The 21,306-nt window shown below is 37.5% G+C and overlaps 1 protein-coding gene across 5 annotated transcripts in view; it reads left to right on the top strand.

Annotated features, from left to right (window-relative positions):
• Positions 1-21,306, top strand: part of ZC3H12C (zinc finger CCCH-type containing 12C) — a 62,507-nt gene that overhangs the window by 13,403 nt on the left and 27,798 nt on the right. The window contains exon 1 of one of the 5 annotated variants that reach the window (XM_089508225.1): positions 4,549-4,573. The exons of the other annotated variants lie outside the window; for them this stretch is intronic. The gene's annotated coding sequence lies outside the window, so the exon portion shown is untranslated. Of the gene's footprint in view, positions 1-4,548; positions 4,574-21,306 lie in introns of those variants that run through there. 5 annotated transcript variants of the gene reach the window in all.

The following is a 21,306-nucleotide window of genomic DNA, read 5'->3' as shown; positions in this document are numbered from 1 at the left end:
CCAAAAATATGGGTCAACTTATCCATGGGTCAATGTAATTACTGTACTTTAACTCTTATATATGTAAAAAGGAGCCATCCCCTTTTTCTGAACAGAGTGGTAAAAGGAGAGAACTTAGTCCATCCTGGGAGCACCAAAAAGAAGCATGGATCCCCTCTACTCTCTTATCCATTCACCCTTTAGGATGAGCACAAACAGTTATGCCTGCCAGAATTTTCTAACTTCTTTGGCATCATTTTTCTTTGTATCATCCTTTGCATCCTTTGTTACATGCCTCTAAATTTTACCCTCGACTTATCCATGGGTCATATCAAAATCCGTAATTTTGACCCCAAAACCTGCCCTCAACATATACATGAGGTCGACTTATAGTTGGGTATATACAGTAAGTCAGACATTGGTTTTGTGGCTGTTCATTTAGTGTGGCTGTCTTAAACTCTTGGATTTATTTATTTATTTATTTATTTATTTATTTATTTATTTATTTATTACAGACATCACCCAGACATAACCAGACAGTTAAAGTGATGTCAGTGTTTGTTGCCACATATCTATTGGAGTTTTTATAGCATTCCTTACAGCCTATTTCTGGTGTTCTTGTTATTGTAGGATGGAGGTAGATCTCCACCTGTTGAGGGGGGGAAATCTTATTTTGGAGTTGATGGGCTGAGGTTTCACTACATGTCTTTGATATAACAAAATGTTAAAACTTTTACATAATGGAAAATAAATGAATGGTTTATGATAAGTAAATTATTGCTAAATTGGACTGCCATGAAAAGAGAGAATTTAATTTAAAGGTAAAAGTTGAAAAGAAAGAAAACTTTAGATATGATTAAACCAGAAGGACAGGATGAGGAAGTCATTTGTAAATAGATGTATATTTGTATATTTTTAGGAATTTTATGTGGTTGTTGTGTTCAATATGTAGCTGAGAAGTGTTGTATTGTTTATGTTTGTAGTGTATGTATTAATAAAAATGTTTGGGGAAAAAGAATATTAAATCTTTTAGTCCTTCCCACACACCTCTAATAAGCATTTCAATAATAGCCTCGGGTACTATTCTGAATCCATTCTATGAAAGTAGCCTTAGTGGTTAGAAATAGGATAGCTAATAGAAAGTTCTGTAAGACAGTGGAACAATGCTCATTATATATGTATGCCTAAGGGTGCATCTACACTGTAGTAGGAATGCAGATTGACACCAGTAAAGATGCCATGGCTCCATCCTGGGATATGTAGTTTTGTGAGCCACCAACACTCTTCCGGAAGCGAAGGCTGAAGACCTTGTAAAACTACAACCCTCAGGATTCCATAGGATGGAGCTGCGGTACTTAAAATGATGTCAGACTGCATTGTTTCTACAGCGTAGATGCACCCTAAGAATCTCAGATTTGATCCCCATAGTTTTCAGATAACACACAAGCTGGAGATCTAAAACTGCTACAAGTCAATAAGTGACTTGGGGCAGATGGACCAGTCATGTGCCTTCTGTTAAGGGAGCTTCCCCTGTAAACTTTCCTGTACTCCATTTATCTTTTGAAAGGATGGTACATTTATATTTTACTCCTGATCCTAATTATGTTTATTCACAAGTCCCATCTGTTTCAAGGTTCCTGTTGTTACTGTAGTCTAGCATGTCTTAGGCAAGTGGTGATTAACTCTTTCTACATTAGCTATCATTTCTTCTACACTGCAGAAATAAAGCAGTTTGATGCCACTTTAATGGTTGTGGCTTCATCCTGAGGTATCCTGGGATTAGTGATTTGGTGAATTATTCAGCTTGGTCTGTCAGAGAGCTGTGCTACCTCACCAAACTACAAATCCCACAATTTGGTAGACTAGAGTAATGGCAGTTAAGATGGTGTCAAACTGCTTTATTTTGGCAGTACACACACACACACCATCAGTGAAACAAATCTCTGTTATTTCCTGATGCTATTTGATGAAGAAAAAACAAATTCACTGTTGCAACAGAGAGTTAGAGAATATAAGAAAACATTCAACATTATGTACAGGGATCTTACTGTCCATTTTAAACTATTTGATTTTGTCAATTATCCACTTTGAAGATAAAGCTGGTTTGTAATGTACAGTAATTTAAAATAATTATACGTCTTAGCAATTTTATGTGCAATAATTTTTTTATCACTTCAGCAAAACTAAAGGACAAACAGATGTACTTTGAATAACCTTCAGCTTCAGCAAAAGCATATCAACTACCTAATTTCCTCTTGGTATATGGCTTACTTTTGCGGGAAATAGTGCGTAAGCTAGTGTTTTCCACATGATAATTGACAGAGCATATGTTTTTAATCAGATAATTCTTGAAAGTTCATTAAGATTGACTTCCAAGGAACGAATTACTTGGGGAGGGGGGGGATGTGATGTTCCTCCTGGCTGTCAGGGAACCCTTTCAATGTGATGTTCACCTCTAAGAAGATGTGCAACAGAACGGGCCAATGATGTGGTTGAAAAGTACTGTATGTGCATAATTAATATGTAAATATATCACAGCAGGGATAGTATAGGGGAAAACCCAGTATCTTCTTTGTGGTTTACAGTGGTGATCTAAGTGGTTCAAGGCCCTGTATTAGCAAGGACTTAGAATAAATGCCCTATCATTTCCCAGGACCTTAAAAATACAACTCATTCTTCTGTTTTCTAATTTCTTTTGACAAGTTAGTATTAGTTCAGTTGTCAATGGGAAATTGGTGCTTCAGATATTTTTTTCAAAGAGTTCCCTATAAGGATTGCAATGAAGAGGACAGACATGTAGTAACCATAGAAGAATGTTTCATCAACCATGTATTGATTTTTATTTCTTCAACAGCTCTAAGCTGAAGCACATAACCAAGAGTAGTTTCAAAAAAAAAATGTGCACATGCCATTATGCCTTCAAGGGAAAGTAATTTGACTCCTTCCCAAAAAAATTCTAGAGTATAACAGGATTGATTTTTAATTTTGACACTGAGAAACTTTTAAGTAAATTTAATGGGTTAAATTTCAATTTGGCTTAATTCACAAAGAGCCAACACACACTTCAGATATTTGACACCACTTTAACTGCCCTGGTTCAGTGCTAGAGAATTATAGGAACTGTAGTTTTATGAGACATTTAGCCTTCTTTGTCAGAGAGCTCTGGTGCCACAACAAACTATAGTTCCCAGAATTCCCTAGCACTAAGCAAGGCTGTAAAAGCAGTCTCAGACTGGATTATTTCTACAGTGTGTTTTGGCCCAAAGAAACAGAATCTGATAGTCTTCAAGAGGAATGATTGTGCAAGCAAGCAAACAAGCAAACAATCAGCATAAAGAATTGTGAATGTTATGATCTTCAGTAGCAATTGAGTGGTAGGATTGGGAGAACTACTGTTTTCAAAATCTTTACAGGTAAAGTTAACGTTCTGGACAGTTTTCTGAATCTAAATTTTCAAGTTGGTTTCCCATACTGTTGTTTATGAACTCTGCAAATAGGTATTTCTGAGTTTTATTTGTTCAGTAAATCAATCTCTTCCTCTCCTTATTTGTACTCCTTTACATCTCTTCTGTCACCATCCCATAACTCCATTTGACAGCCACTGATGCCATTCTATATATATTTTCCTTTGGTTTTGGACATGTCCATAGGAAGGTAACTTATACAGATCATACCATTTGTTCCACTGCTGGTTATTTTCTTCAGTGACCAGCAGAAGCAGAGTTTCAGACAAGTCCTTTCTAGTCTTATTCTCTATTTGGAACCTGTGCAGTGTGCAGGCAGGCAAATTGCAACCATCTCCAGGTTTATACATCGGGTATAAAGTTAAGTTACTTTTCTGTTGCTAATGGTACTGAAATTTTATTACTTGTCTTTAGTTGCCCTTTGTCCCCAGTCCCCATATGGCCATGAAGAGGAATGGCCTCTGCCTGCATTACGATCCCTCCAAACAATGGCATCTCTAGGGTTGATGTCACCCAGTGTGGTAAACCATGCCCCCCCCCATTGACCTCCTCCCATCTCAAACCCATACAGAATCCTTAGTAATGTTTTTGTACTAATTTACTCATAAATCATAATACCCATATATCAGTGAATGTAATGATTATAGTTGTGACATGACCAGCAAAATTAAAATTATACCTTTAAATTATTTATTTATTTATTTATTTATTATTATTTATTATACCTTTAAATTACAATATCATACTCACAGAATAAATGTGTTTACATATACATAGTTTCATGTTGTTAAAGTGAAAATTTGGTAAAATGTGATATTTTCAAAGAATTTATTTTAAAAAAATAAAAATTATTTTTTAAAATTTAAAATTTTATTTTAAAAAAACCTGGGGCCTCTCCTTTCTTTTCCTACTGAGCTTCACCCCACTCACCCCATCTCTTCAGCATTTTAAAGAGATGCAGGCAAATGCCACAGCTCCTTTCTGCCAAAATGCAGATGTTTGAGGAGGAGGAGGAGTATCACCTCCCTTAGGGTGTCACCTGGTGCGGTCTGCGTCCCTGCACCCTCCTAGTGACACCACTGCCTCCAGATCATATTAAGTGACAACAGAATTAACTTCTGAGACAAAATGTAGGCCTGGGTCTCTAACATCATCACCTTTCTTTACCTATATAATTTTTAACATCTTTGCCTAGTGAAGAAAGCTTGCATGATGTATTTTGTGGATTTGTATTTTGTTGAATTTTGCTACTTGGCCAACACATCTATAGGTGCACTGATAACCTTTTCTTGTTTATCTTAGACTTGCATCTTCTTTACCAAAGCTAGTAAAAATAATTGATAGCTTTGGGGCCCTTTCTGTTTAAAGTGTCAATTAACTGAAGTTGAAGCTCTGCCTGTTGGGGTCATTGTTGTTGTGTGTCTTCAAGTTGCTTCCACCTTATGGCAAATCTATTGTAAAGTTTTCTTGACATGATTTGTTCAGAACGGGTTTGCCTTTGCCTTCTTCTGAGGCTGAGGGAACATGACTTGCCCAAAGTCACCCAGTGGATTTCCACAGCTTTTGGGATTCGAAGCATTGTCTCCAGAGTCATGGTGTGGTGCTCAAACCACTACACCACACTAGCCCTCGCTGGAATTGTTTGGCAACTGACAGTCATGTTTTTATCCAGATGTTATAAGATATTTAGACATATTGGGTCTCTGGGATCTTATTTAAAACCATTCAGGTTAACCTGTGTATACTATGTCTTTATTGGATGGGTGGGTATCACTCTAATAATTTAGGGTAAGGATAAGATGATAGGAATGTTTTTTGTATAAGGTACTGTATGTAGGAATTTTATTTGGTTAATTTGCTGCACCATTTTTACTTTAAAAGATGAAATTGTCATTTTTTGAACATGGATTTAATTTTCTAGACATGAGTTCATATCATAAGGCACACTTACACTTGCAGTAAGATAACGATCTGGAGCAGATAATTAAAACAGAGAGTCTGTGAACATCTAGAAGGCAATTCCATTAACACAAAAATTTCAGAGAAACAAGTCATGCCAGACAAATCTAATCTCTTTCTTTGATAAAATTACCAGCTTGATAGATGAAGGGAATGCTGTGGATGCAATACAGTATATCTTGATTTCAGTAAGGCCTTTGATAGGGTTCCCCATGACATTCTTGCAAACAAGCTTGTAAAATGTGGGCTAGACAAGGTAACTGTTACATGGATTTGTAATTGGTTGACCGGCCAAACGCAAAGGGTGCTTAACAATGGCTCCTTTTCATCCTGGAGAGAAGTGACCAATGGGGTCCCACAGGGCTCTGTCCTGGACCCAGTGCTATTCGACATCTTTATCAATGACTTGGATGACAGAATTGGGAGCATATTTATTAAGTTTGCAGATGACACCAAAATAGGAGGAGTAACAAATACCCCAGAGGACAGGATCAAAATTCAAAATGATCTGAATAGACTAGAAAGCTGGGCCAAAGCTAACTAAATGAAATTCAACACGGAGAAATGTAAGGTACTGCACTTAGGGCGGAAAAATGAAATGCACAGACATAGGATGGGCGACACCTGGCTGAATGAAACTATGTGTGAAAGGGATCTGGGAGTCCAAGTAGACCACAAGTTGAACATGAGTCAACAGTGCGATTCGGCAGCTAAAAAGGCCAGTGCAATTTTAGGTTGCATCAGTAAAAGTATAGTGTCTAGATCAAGGGAAGTAATAGTGCCGCTCTATTCTGCTTTGGTCAAGCCCCACCTGGAATATTGTGTCCAGTTCTGGGCACCACAATTTAAAAAAGACGATGAGAAATGAGCGTGTCCAAAGGAGTGCAACTAAAATGGTGAAAGGTCTGGAAACCTTGCCCTATGAGGAATGACTCAGGGAGCTGGGGATGTTTAGCCTGGAGAAGAGAAGGTTAAGAGGTCATATGATAGCCCTGTTTAAATATTTGAAGGGATGTCATATTGAGGAGGGAACAAGCTTGTTTTCTGCTGCTCCAGAGAATAGGACCCGGAACAATGGATGCAAACTACAGGAAAAGAGATTCCACCTCAACATTAGGAGGAACTTCCTGACATTAAGGGCTGTTGACAGTGGAACAAACTCCCTCGGAGAGTAGTGGAATCTCCTTCCGTCGAGGTCTTTAAGCAGAGGCTGGATGGCCATCTGTCGGGAATGCTTTGATTGAGATTTCCTGCATGGCAGAATGGGGTTGGACTGGATAGTCCTTGTGGCCTCTTCCAACTCTACGATTCTGTGATTCTATGATTTTATTTTCATTGTGGATAAAGCCTGAAGGAACAATATCCAGGTTTCAGAAATAGTACCAAAAAATACAGAAAGCATCTAGGAACTGGCAGCAGTATGAGATCAAAAAATTTGGTATCTCTCAATTTTGATGCATCCCATTTACCTAAAAATAATCTAAGGTGCATACACATACTGGAACACATAATTACTAAAACTGTTAAACATTTTACTTTGTCAACCTTGCATTTGCCTAGGGAGCCCACTAGCTTCTGGTGATAAGTACTAAAATCTTGATAAATTCTGCATTTGCTGTTCATTTAGCATTTTTTTTAATCTCACTGCAGCTGAAGAGCACTCAGACATGCATAACTTTCTTCAATGCACACAGAAAAATATGTAAGTAAAAAGAGATTGTATTTAAAAATGCTTTTACAAATAAAACTGGCCATATGATAGGAATGACTATGAAAAGTAAGACTTCAACGCATTTTTTTAGCTGCGCAAGATCTTGTAAACCATAGTATATATTGATATTAATTGTCCTGCCATTTCCAGTTTCCAGGACAAGACTGACAGGTATATTTTGTGCATTTATCATTATTAGGAAGTTAAGAAATCTGAACGTATTAAAAAGCATGGTTGAGTTGAGACCAGAAAAGAATTCTGTCTCTCTGTGTGTGTGTGTGTGTGTGTGTGTGTGTGTGTGTGTGTGTGTGTGTGTTCAGATGCAAATGTACATGTTCTCACAGTGGTGTTGCATGCTGTAAGTAAGCAATTTATTTGGCCCAAAAAGATTTCAGGTAAACTTAAATAATATGTGGCATACTGATTTTCAAGAAGAAATATAAATATTATAGAAATCAATTTTTTGACATTGACAGAATTTTAATTAAAGTGTTTCCCTTCTTTCTAATCGATTGGAACTAATTTAGTATGTGAGACTTATATTTAAACAGTTTTTAAAAAATCATTGTGATTATTTAAATAATGTTTTTAAAAATAATAACTTATTTTATGTGCTGTGTCAGTGTTTAAAAGTTTTCCACTAGCCAAAAGTAATTGAACTGAACTACTTGACTTACTATCAAAATCTAGTAAAGTGAATTTATTATGAAACAGTAGCATTTAGGTAGTTGAATTTTTCACAGAAAAATATAGTAGCAGAAATTGCCCATCCCACAGCAGCAGAGCTGATGATTGGAATATAAATATCATCCAGATTTTAGAGATGTAGTCCTAATTTTAGTAATAAATAATTCACCTAATATATTGTTTCCAAACATTGGGTTGGATCCCAGCTTAGGTGCAGCCCTATACACAGCATAGATTCAGTTGAACGTCTCTGTAAACATGGGTCTGCAACTGTTAGTCCCAGCTATAAATAAATGGAACTTATACATAAATGGAACGTGTAGACTTACCAAATTCCTGAAGATACAGTGGGTCTACTCTATTTGGACCTGATTTAGTTGGGACTAAGAACTGGATTTAGGCCATGAGCTCACCTTTCTCTCAAAACTGTAATTTAACGCAGCTCACCAAAAGATATGTGCTGTTTAAATGAGATAGGAAGACAATTAGAATACCTTACTTCAATAATTATTTTTTGGAATACATGTAAATGTTAAGACATAACAATGCATTAGCACATACTTCCATTTACATAATTTAAATGGTAAACAGAAGAAACCTATGCATGCTAACATAGAAGTACCGATATGAAAGCCTGGGGAGGGGGGGAACAGGGGGGAAAAAGGACGGTCTGTTTTCTTCTGAATCCTTTTGTACCCCCATGGGGAGAAAAACACTTTTTTTTAAGATGGTGAATAAAAGCATTGCAGTTAAAATGTCCACATATTCATGGCACAAAAATCATTTCTAAAAATGGGGGGTTGTGGGTTTTTCAGGCTATGTGGCCATGTTCTAGAAAAGTTTATTCCTGACGTTTCACCAGCATCTGTGGCTGGCATCTTCTCTTCCATTTGAGACTTCTTTTAAGTTTGAAGCACAGCCATTGATGATGTTCTTTAAACACAGTTTTCCAACCAGTTACACATCAGTCTGACAGTGTTTCCATCTATTCCACATTTAATAATTTTCTGATCAAAACATTATGTGGGACCTCATCAGATGGTTTGTTGAGATTCAGATAAATGACATCCACAGCATCCCCACCATCTACTAAACTAATGACATGATTGAACAAAGATATAAGATTAGTTTGGCACGATTTGTTCTTGACAAACCAATGCTGGCTCCTCAACTTGAAAGCAAACAACACACACATCTTGACTTGAGAGGAAAAAATCCCTGGTGACCCCCCCCCCCCTTCCACATAAGATAGTTTAAGAAGCATGTTTTTAAAGAAAGAAAGAGGGTACTAGACTAAATATTTGTGCTACCTAGGCATATTTACTTTAAAACATTAATTAGAGCTTTATTTTTATGTATAACTAGTACTATATCCTTTCAGTTGCCCAATTTAACTTGTTTTTTATTTTATTTATGTTTATGAAATCATGTATTTCTTAAAGTAGGACATTCCCAAAAAATATAATAGTGGAATGATTTCCCACCCCATTATACTTCTTTTTTCATGTACAGAGCATAAAGGAAAATGTCTTATGATAGATATGGTATGATGTGTTAGAGAAAGAGATTTAGTGAAAATCTCTTTTCTGGACAGTACCAGAATAGTGTGATAAAATAATTACTTAAGAGCTAAAATACCATTTATTGTATGTATACCTTTGCTTTATTGTGAAAAATTGTAGAATACACAGTTGTATGGTTATCTGTAAGCAAAAAGAAGACGGGAGGCTAATTAAAAACTAGTTTAGCAAGTTTAAACACATATTTGCAGAGCGATGCCTACATAATGTCTTTCAAGGGGTTTCTCATGCAATGGTCATTTTAATTCATTATTATATTTTTATCTTATGATGAAAGATACATTAAATTTGGAAATTTGAGTGAATCAGCTGAGATTTTGCAGAAGAGCTACTTGCTCTCTTTAACAGAAGCTGATTACTATGCATAAAATAAACTTTAACAATGAAGCCTTTTCTGTCAACTCTCATTTATAGTCATTTTGTGATATCTCATTTATAGTCATTTTAGGTTTTAGACAGTGGATATATTTGTATTCAGAAAAATGTGTCCCTTCTCTCCCTACCCACCATTTAAATCTGGGTTGCATAAATGTGTAGATATTCTAGACATCAGAAAACTTTACACATTAAATTCAGCCTAAATTTGAATTTATTTCAAAGGAAATTTTCTACTTGAGGAAAAGTAAATGATGATTACATGAGGGTCACTGCCTATCTTACATTCAGTCATTCATTGAAGAGGTATGCTTACTTGGAGGTGTGCCTTAATAGTTGTCTGAGGCTTTCACCCTGAGCATAGTGGGTAGACTACTTATTTCATTGGAATTCTGGTGTGACTTGGTCAGGAAATAGAGAAGGATTCAGGCAATGAGGATAACTGAATTGTTAGGCAGTAAGATTATGTTCGTGGCAATATTTACATCTCATTTATTATTTTTACATCCAATTTAAATCTCAATATTCATATCCCATTTTGAATTAGAAATTGGTTTTATTTCCTGATTCCTCTCATAATAGGAGCATAATAGTTTGAACATTGCACAGCTGAACACAACCAAATGAGTAGCCAGATACCCATTTACATGCACCTGCCTGAGCATCTACATGCATCTGCTTGAGCATCTGCATTCAACCCCTCTTGCACAGCCTTGAAACAGGATTGGACAAAAATGTCAGATTGCTTCTATAGAGGATCTCATGTGCATACTGTAAGTCACTAACTGAACTTTCCATAAATGCCACTATTCTTTTCCCCTCATTAAAACATTAGTGCAAAAAGGGTTTAGAGTTTTTATTTAACTGTTTTTCCCCCAGCCCTACTAATATCCATACTTACATAAGTGATTAAAAACAAACCAAGAACACTTCTCCCAAATTTGCCCTGGATTGCTGAAGGATGTGGTTGATCACTGTGTGTGTGTGAGAGAGAGAGAGAGATTAACAAACAGGATTGAAACATAAGACATAAGCAAAACATATCAGCTTCCAACTTGTTCAGTTGCTAAAGATGAAAGAGAAACTTAATGTTTACACATACACATTTCCTACATACACATGTGCATATTATATGTATGGATTGATGTATACATACATACATACACACACACAGTCAGCCCTTAGTATCCTCAAGGGTTCCATTCCAGACACACACAAATGCCAGAAACCATGGGATCTCAAGTCCCATGGCTTTTAATGGTGACACATGTACATGCTGCCACAGGGGCCAATGGGACTGCCATCCTCAGATGTTGAGATCTGCGAATGGCAAGCCCGCAGTTGGGGGAGGCAGGCTGTGTGTACACACACACACACGTATTTGGAGAAAAGAAAGAATACTTACCAAGTAGCTGAATTATGCAGTAGTAGTACCAGTGTTCCAACAGTAGATAGCCTTACGTAGTCTTGTCCTACTTGAAACCAGATGCAGTTATTTGGCCCAAACCTTAAAGCAGTGGTTCTCAAACAGTGGGACAGGAACCCCAGGGGGGTATGAGACTTGGAGGCTCTGATCCCTCTTCCTCTTCCCAAACTCTTTTCTATTTAAAATTTTCACATGGGTTGAGTTAAATACTGAATTTACTTAAATAAAACTTTTCTAATTTGAATGATGTTATTTCCTTATAAAATGTTAAAATGAGAATATACATGAATGTGTGAATGAAAATAAACACACTAAATAAACAAAATATTTTTATTAATATACTATGTTGGGGTAATGCGTGACTTGGTCATGTAGATGTAAAAGGGATCCCAAAGGTAAAAAGTTTGAGTACCACAAACAAAATAACCAGAAACGTATACTTTCAGGGGGGCTTTATTATCCATGCCAGGTTTTTAAAATCTCTGGTCCACCAGACAGACAAAATACACAATGTCGTTCACTGTTGCTGCTACAACAATAGCAATATATTTTTCAGTTACATTTAATTTACTGTGCAGCAAAAGAGGTGAGGAACCCTAACATAAAATCAAGGTTTCTATAATTTTTCCTAGTGAGTGGGTTACTCAGGTAAAATACTCAGATTACTTTATTTTTGCAACCTTAAGTTAGCTGAGTGTGAATAATTTGTGTTCCACATCCTCCAACTAGAGAGTGATCACAGAGGTGAACAGTAGCTTTGCCTCAGGGCCTGTTGATGAAAGCTGAGGTCATAGAAAATCCAGCTCCCCACACAATACTAAAAAGGCAGTGGGGCCGGGAAGGGAAGGGAGAGGAGAGTATTAAGCTTTCTCCTGAGGCAATCTGCTTTAGCTATTGTGAGAAGCATAATATTGGATTAGATTCGAGGGTCAGTTGTGCTTGGTTTGCAGAGCTAGTTACTGGATTATTTTGCTATGAAATAATTGAAATCTGAATGTCACTAGCTGATTCTCTTTTAGATTTGTGCCTTCCTTTGTGTTTTTAGATTGTAATTTATCTTGCTCTCTTTGCTAGTTTTAAGATCCATTTTTTTTACAAGGGGAAAAAAAGAACATAATATCCTAATAATGTAATCTAGATCAAGATATGTTTGTGTAAATATCAGGCTGTTGTTTTGCATGAAAATCTAAAATTTGCTGAAGTTCTGAAGTAGGGACTCGCCAGTACCCTCAAAAATGTGAGATTTTAATTTCTTTGGGTAAAATCTGCTAAATGGAAGGGTATTATCCAGGAACCACGTAATACCAGCATATTTGTATATAAATCAGATTAGCTGTGCTGAATTTGAGGCGACTTGCTGACCCAATCTTAAGATTGTCGCAGCAACAAAGAAGTACTTAAGCTGGGGTCTGCCAGCTGCTGCACCAACTCAGTCTATCAGGCTGACTTTGTAGGGATGTTATTTGACTTTGCAGATCTGCTGCTGTAGCCTAGAGGCAGAGTTCCATATTTTCCCTTTATTTGTGGCTTCCGTGGAACCCTCCTCTCCTAGTAGAAACAAGAAGGAGTTTGTTTCAGTTCAGGAAGCTTTGGTGCTAGGTTTTCACAAAAGGGAAGTAGTGGTGTACTGCTTCTGCAAAAACACATCACGCAGGCTGAGAAATCACTGCACTCACCCTATGGATGGACTGTGAAAACTTCCTTCCCTTAATCTGGAGAAGTGCATGGAAGAGCTTTTGTTACTGGGTATGCAGGTAAGGGCCAGTTCTCAAGGACTGTATGCACAGGAGGCAGTCACTGTTGGCAAGGGATAGGTAGATCTGCATTCTTCCAAAAACCTCCTAACCACGGAGGAGCAGTAAAAAGTGTGTATTTGTTTGAAGTTTCCACTTCTATACTAGTGAAACCGATTCCCTACTAGATACAGCAAAGAAATCAAAGGAGTAAATAATGCGAGTCCCTTGTCACATTGGCGATAGGGTGTGATGGCACACAGCAGCCAACTTGATATTGCAAGTTGTTGTTGTGTGCCTTCAAGTTGTTTCTAATTTAAGGCAACCCTAAACAGAACCTATTGTGCAGTTTTCTTGGCAGGATTTGTTCAGAGGGGGTTTGTCATTGCCTTCCCCTGAGGCTGAGACTTGCCCATGGTCATCCAGTGGTTTTCATGGCCAAGCTGGGAATCAAACCCTGGTCTCCAGAGTCATAGTCCAACACTTAAACCACTATGCCACATTGGCTCTTTGATATTAAAAGTGCTGTCACATAATTTGCTGTCTTTAAATCTGTTTCTAAATAAAGTGATTTGATACCTATTACTACAATATCAATACAAAAGCATTTAGGAGTCCCAGTCCTGAGAAAAGAGCGGGATATAAATAAATATTTATATATATATATATATATATATATATATATATATAATTGTCAGTGATGAAATACGTGTTGAAAATGCTGTAAACTCTATTCATGCCCTTTTTTGTTTTGAGGGGCAAAAAAGGCTAATATAGCTGTCTCATTTAATTATAAAAAATTGCTAGATATGATTGGCATGTTAAATAACCTGTCACAAAAATATATTCTATCATTAATGGAGAGTAACATGGCTACTAGTCACTGTGAGCTAACAATGGAAATCCTCTTTAATAAGTGTGATTCTTCGTGGTAAGAATAAATGTTGGCTACAAGCAGCATTCTATGGCTATCACTAACATTCTCAGCTTAAATCTCCTATGTCAGGAGTGTTGGATTACAAAGGTTTTAGACTGAACCATTGAATAAAATCTTATGTGTGAATATTAAATTCCATTTTAGCCTTACAGCAAGGGTTGTACCCAGAAATAATGATGAACATACATAGACCTGTTTCTTCCTGGAATGAAAGAGAATTTCTGGCCTCTCAAGGCAGAGAGCCTAGATCAAATCTGCAGGCCACTTTTTTCAGTGACCTGTAGTAACCTCCTAAATTTCAGCATTGTGTTTTAAATGTAGCATTCAGTAATGGCTAGACTGCTCAGTTTGCTGGATCTGAAGGCTTTGGTGCAGAACTAGAGTTTTCTTTGTTCATCTGCTGTGTGCCATTATTCCCTATCATCAGTGTGACAAGGGACTCACATTATTTACTGCTTAAGTTTCTTCGTTGTGTCCAGTAGGGAATCAATTCTACTAATTCTAAACCTAAAATGAATGCTTTTCTGACAGCATGATTACTCAGACATTAAAAAAATATATTTTGAAGAATTTCTAAACTTGGACAATGTCCAGATTTTTCCAGGAAGAATGTTAGAAATGCTTCTGACAGCTTTCATGACGCATCTAAATAAACAGCAGTGTGATGGTTTTGTAACTTTATCACATGTGCTCATGTGTTAGCTTTAAAAACACCCACACATACATTACTTAATTCAGATGTTACAGTAACCCCTCTCAAAATCATGGTTTGGATGCCAGGAAAGTGGCATGAGCTCATCTTTCCCATTTTTTACATCCAAATTCTCCCTTTCTTTCTCTTGGTTGTAATAATCATAGTTTGCTGAAAATAACCAAGATTTACCTTCAAATCATGGTTTGAAATAAGCTTGAAACCACAATTTTGCGACCATTTTGTTAGCACAACATTTGACCAGTGAAGGAGAAAAGTTAGAAAATGACCATAAAGCCTAAATGAGGTAGAGCCATGTTAAAGAAAACAGGTTGTGTAGACATAGAAAATTTGCAAGTTTCTCATGATTTCAAGTTCAGTTAAACATGTAGAAAACATTCTGAGCCATGTTCTAAAACATCTTGACAAGTTTCATTGTTAGGATAACAACTAGAACATTGAAATAAAATACAAAGACCAAGTTTTACACACATAGTTTGGAAACAGTACTTGCTCTTTATTAGTGAGTTTTTTTAATGTGTGTCATAGCCTTTTGTTGTTCATTTTATCTCATTGCACGTTTTTGTAACAATTCTATATAAAGTTGGTTTAATTGCTTGTTTGGGGTGGAACTCTGGGCTATCAAGCTAGAATCCACCTGAAAATGTGTTATTAAATGAACTGTTGAGTTCAGTCTGCCACCACATGCCATTCATGGTCCTTAAAAAGAGTTAAAAAGATGTTCTCTCCCCTGTTATGCTCAGTCCAGATGTTACTGCAAAGAATTGAGTGAGGGGACCTTTATTCAAAAGCCTATGCCTGTAGTTTGGAAACTGAGTATAATAGTCCACCTGTATCCTTCCTTTGGTTTCAGTTACCTGTGGTCAGCCGCAATCCAAAAATATAACATTGTCCTATATCTGTGGTTTTGCTCTCCATGTTTTCAGTTACCTGTAGTCAATCACAAAAACATTGCAAGTATAGGAAGGAATGACATGTTGAGGATGGAACAAGCTTGTTTTCTACTGCTCCAGAGAATAGAACCTGGAGCAATGGATGCAAGCTATAGGAAAGGGAATCCCACTTAAACATTAGGAGGAACTTCCTGACAGTAAGGGCTGTTCAACAGTGGAAGATACTGCCTTCGATTCTGGTGGAGTCTCCTTCTTTGGAGGTCTTTAAACAGAGGCTGGATGGCCACCTGTCAGGGATGCTTTGATTGTGACTTCCTGCATGGCAGAATGGGGTTGGACTGGATGGCCCTTCTTGGGGTCTCTTCTAACTCTATGATTCTATACTGTCCACAGTTTCAGGCATTCACTTAGGCTCTTGGAACGTATCACCTGTGGATAGGGGAGACTACTATTTTATGGTATCTTATTCGAGTGACCTATTAATAATTAAACGTTTGGAATCTGATTCTCTACAGTACTGAATTACAGTATTGAATTACAAACAGTATAGTTATGATTATGAATTGTTTCCTTCTGGAGTGATTTTGTGACTGCCAGTTTTTGAGTTGAGATGAGTTCAGAAACTGACCTAAGCTTGGAATTTCTCAACCCATTGTGAGCTGGGTCTTTCAGAAATTTATATCTTCTAATGAGTTTGTGCCAGCTACGGATCCAATGATTCCTGGTTGGAGAAGGATTATATAGTTTAGTGGTAGTGCACATGTTTCATATTCATAGCATTTCAGATTCAGTTCCTAGTATAGGTGTAATATTTCCAGAAATTTTGAAGCCATGGTGGGGGGGGGGGTCAGTGAAAAACTGTGCGGGGAGGTGATATTGGTGCCCTCTACAGACTGAAAGTCACTTTGTTGCTTTAAGAACCTAGCATGCATCATGTATAATTTGGTTTGGAATAAATTATCATGTTAGGTATATGAAAGCACACATTTTCAGACAATCATTACAAGCTGAATTAACTTTTTAAATAATTTTTTTGTTTGTTTATTTCAAATGAATGTCCTGAAGTTTAAGCAAAACCTTAACTGTTTTGCCAGTTTATGAGGAGGAGGGGGGAGAGTAGAAATCATCAACATTGATAAAACAAAGAAAATTATTTTGTCTCCTCTAGCCCTCCATAGGGTTAGGTTGGCATGAAGCACTCATTCTCATAAAAAGAACTGATAAAAGGAAACCAAAGCCAAAAAGTAAAATTATGTAATACTGTACTAATTAAGAATCTTCTTTTTTACTGTGGCCCCATACAGACTGCCAAAATAAAGCTGCTTTGGAACACTTTGGAGATATGCTGTTTAAATGTTGCATGCATCCTAAGAGGCTGGAAGCTGCGCCAAAGCTACACTCCAGTCCTTAGGACTAGATCTTGGCTTTGGTGTGGCTTCTGGAATCTTAGGACACATGCAGCATTTAAACAGCATACCTCCAAAGTGTCCCGAAGCAGCTTTATTTTGGCCTGTCTGTATGGGGCCTTAGTTTTTAGAAATAGTTGGGGGTTAAATTTAGATATTTTTATACCAAAATAAAATATGTCATAATCCATTTTTTCCATTTTTCCAGAAAAATGGCTTAGGAAAAATAAGGGGGAAATTCTGGGTATTCCAGTTTTTCCTCTTCTCAGCCTTCCTGTCTCTTTGGTTAAAAGACTGAGAGGTGATGCAGAAGATCTGACCAAGAACCTGTTTTATGTAGAGGATTGGGATCCCCCCGTTTGCCAGTGACCAATATCATATATGTGGTCATTGGCTATAATTGTTTCATTATTTCTTTCCTGGAAACCTATGAGGGATCAGCAGCCAATGGGCTGTGGGCCGACACTGGTCCATGGTCACTGCTTTGAGTAACAGTGGTCCAGATGGACATGTAATCTGACCTGATATTAGGCAGCAGCAAAGTATATCCTCAGGAATATCTAGGCCTTCACAAGAAGCACAACAAGGCTGTTCTTGCTAGCTAGCTCATTTTGCTCTAGTTTCTCCATGCTGTACTCATTTCATAAAATAAATTTGCTTGGTTGGGACTGGCAGAAAGATAGACAATGAGATCTGTTGGGGCTCAGATAGTCTCACAACTCTAATATTGAGTTTATTCCAATAAAGTTGAGGAAAGCTGCAGATTACAGGAAATCACCTACCGTAGAGTAATTCCATGGGAATTCAAGGAAGATTGCTTTAGAACTAAGCAATGAGAATACTCCCCCTTAAGTGCTTTTAGGATAAAAGCCCCTGATTGTTATCAGTGTTGCATGACATCCATTTCCAATGTCACCTCTTGCTTGTAAAGAACAGTTAAACTCTGCCAAGGGATATTTTCAGTAAACAACCCTGCAGCATCTCAGAAATGAACATACAACATAAATGCTTGTTGCATTTTGGTTTTGAGGAGGAAATCTCAATTTATCACATGCAAAACATTGTTCTTAATTCCCCTCAAGTCCACTTTGACTCATGACAATCCTGTGGATGAGACATCTCTAAGATTCCTTGTCTTCAGCTGCCCTGCTCAGGTCCTGTAGGCTCAAGCCCGTGGCCTCACTAATGGAAACTAACCATTTGATGTGTAGTCTTCCTCTCTTTCTATTGCCCTCTGCCTTTCCCAGCATCACTGCCTTTTCTAGTGATTTATGTCCTCTCATGATGTGGCCAAAGTATGACAGTCTCAATTTAGTCATCTTGGCTTCTAGGGAGAATTCAGGCTTCATCTGTTCTAGAACTCATTTGTTTGCCATTTTGGCCATCCACAGTATCTTCAGCACTCTTCTCCAGCACCACATCCCAAATGAGTTGATTTTCCTTCTTTCAGGCTTCTTCACTGTCCAACTCTCACATCCATACATTGTGATGTGGAATACAATGGCTTGAACTATCCTTGCACTTTAGGATCTTGACTCATTCTTTCATAGCTGCCCTTGCCATTCCTAGAAGTTTGTCAGACAAAGGAGATTGGGAGTTTATCCCTGAATATCCCAGGAAAATCATGTAATTACACAAAATGATTTCACACAATGTCGCACAAAACCCACACAAAGTAGTCACAAAGAAGCATTAATGCACATCTTTTTACTTTTGGGATTTCAGTAACAATGTATTTTCAATGGCCTGTTACAGACTGCCAAAATAAAGCTGCTTCGGGTCTCTTTGGAGGTATGCTGTTTAAATGATGCATGCACCCTAAGAATCCAGAAGCTGCACCAAAGCTGCACTCCAGTGCTTATGAATGGAGTGTGGCTTTGGCGCAACCTCCGGACTCTTAGGACCCATGCATCATTTAAATAGCATACCTCCAAAGAGACCCGAAGCAGCTTTATTTTGGCAGTCTGTAACAGGCCAATATCACTTTATTTGCGCAATTGTGTGTGATAAATGTACTTTAATCTCTCTTTAATGATTTCTGAACCGCAGACTGTTTTGGTCTATATTTGATCCAATGTATGGGAAATCTTTGACTGTTTTGATTTTCTTGTTGTCTAGGATGAATTCTTATAGCTCTTGTGGTTATTTTTTTTTCTTAATGTTCAGCATTAAGTCTACCTTGATGCTTGACCATCTTTGATCATTGTTGCTGCTCCTTTTTGGTTTCTGCTAGTGGTATTGTACAATCTTAGGTTGTTGTTTTTCCTTCCCCCCATCTTCACTCCTCCTGCCTTTGAGTCTAAGCCTACTGTGCAAACATTATTTTCTGCATACAAATTGTATAAATAGAATGATCGTACAGTATGCAACCTTGCCTTACTCTTTGCTGATTGGGAACCATTCTGTTTCTCCATATTGTGTTCTAACAGCAGCCTCTAGTTCTGGATAAAGGTTATGCAGCAAAACAATCAGATGTTGTGGCACTCCCATTCCACTAAGAGCAAGCCATAGCTTTTCATGATCTATGCAGTTGAAGGCTTTACTGTAGTCAATAAAGTACATGCAGATTTGCTTTTAGAAGTCCTCGTCAAGCTCCATTATCCAATGTATGTTTGCAATGTGATCCCTAGTGCCTCTTCCTTTACTAAATCCACCTCTGGGATTTCTCTCTCTGTATATGATTGGAATCTTGAGCATGACTTTACTTGCATGGGAAATTAGTGCAATGATTCTGTAATCACTGCAATCTTGTGTGTCTCCTTTTTCGTGGATGGGAATGTAGAATGCAAAACATACACAGCAAAAAAGGGGGACACACACACATATGGCACCAAGAACTGTTTGTACCTCAACAGCATAAGAATGATGTCTTTATTTAAATTTGTGTACATAATAATCTTGGTATTATGTCTGAAACTAAGGACCCGAACAGACAGGCCAAAGCTGCTTCGGATCACTTCAGGGGTATGCTGTTTAAATAACACACACATCTTAAGAGGCCAGAAGTTGCGCCTAAACTGTGCTCCAGTCCTTAGTACTGGAGCATGGCTTTGGGGTGGCTTTTGGACTCTTAGGATGCATGCATCATTTAAACAGCATACCTCCAAAGTGATCCGAAGCAGCTATTTTGGTCTGTCTGTTTGGGCCCTATTCTCTGTCTCATCTCTCTCAAAAATAAGCAGATCTAACTATTTTAAAAGTAGCCAAGAAATTACCATATTTACAATGATACTGTTAGGACTAAAAAGGTAGTACTGGTACTTAAAACTGGGCAAACCAGTCTTGGATCCCTCATCTCACCTACAGATGTTTTTAATACGCTTAACATTATCCTATACCAGTAACTGAGGTAGTCTAAATACCACAGCAGGGACTGATTAGCTTTTTCAGATCACTGCCTTTATTTGCTGTTTGCAAAGAAGCTTAATCCAGTGCCGGAGATCAGGCTTCCTGCTGTGGTTTGAGGTAGTTTTCTCTTATTCTTTGTGTTCTCAATGGCAGAAATTAGGGAGGGGATTCCTGTTTCTCATTGAAAACCTCAAATTAGCCACGACTGTCTCAGAATATAGGGGGGCGTTGTTGTTGTTTATTAAATGAATAATTTAAAATGTATTTATTGTTGTTTTGTTTGTTAAATATAATTTCTTTCCATTTTTTAAAATTTGTTTGCTGTTATTGGCAGAAATAATAGATATATAATGCAATAGAGTGGTGGATTCTGCAGTTGATTGCATATCTAAAATATGGCAATCTGGGAATACTAGATACATATCGCAATACATTGCATTATGTTATGTGTTGTCTTTTTTCTTTTCTTTTGAAATTGTTTTTAATCCAGCGTGTAATAGATGTGAATCAACTAGACTCAAAATAAACTTTATTTAAAGTTCAAATCAATTTTCACTGAGAATTTTCCTGTGTTATGACTGTATGAAGTGAAGAATGTTTATTTCTCTACAGTGTCTGTTTTCAGCGTTTATTCATGTATAGAATGCAGCAGGAAATTGATTTAATACACCTGAACCCATTTAATAATAATAATAATAATAATAATAATAATAATAATAATAATAATAATAATAATTTATATACCGTCCAATCACTGGGAATCCGAGCGGTTTACAAAAGAGGGGATAATAGACAGTTCCCTGCCCTCGGGCTTACAATCTAAAAGACAGACACAAAAGGAGAAGGGAATGGTGGGGAGGGGAGGGAATCAGGTCCAGCAGTTCTTCTCTCCCTCTGAGGCCTGGACCAAGGCAGATGGACCAGAGGGAGGGCTCTGCTTCATCCAGGCAAACCTGGTGGAGCTAGCCTGCCTCTCTCTCCCTCAAGATGGTTGCTGAGGATAGATGGAATAAGTCCAGCAGAAAAAGGCATCTCTTTGGCCCCATACAGACAGGCCAAAATAAACTGCTTCAGGTCACTTTGGAGGTATGTTGTT

This window comes from Sceloporus occidentalis, unplaced genomic scaffold (genome assembly GCF_023333645.1).
Source record: "Sceloporus occidentalis isolate IW3139 unplaced genomic scaffold, rSceOcc1.0.p SCAF_2, whole genome shotgun sequence".
Taxonomy (NCBI): Eukaryota; Metazoa; Chordata; class Lepidosauria; order Squamata; family Phrynosomatidae; genus Sceloporus; species Sceloporus occidentalis.
The sequence above is the reverse complement of the archived record's forward strand: the minus strand, read 5'-3'. Positions and strand labels throughout refer to the sequence as shown.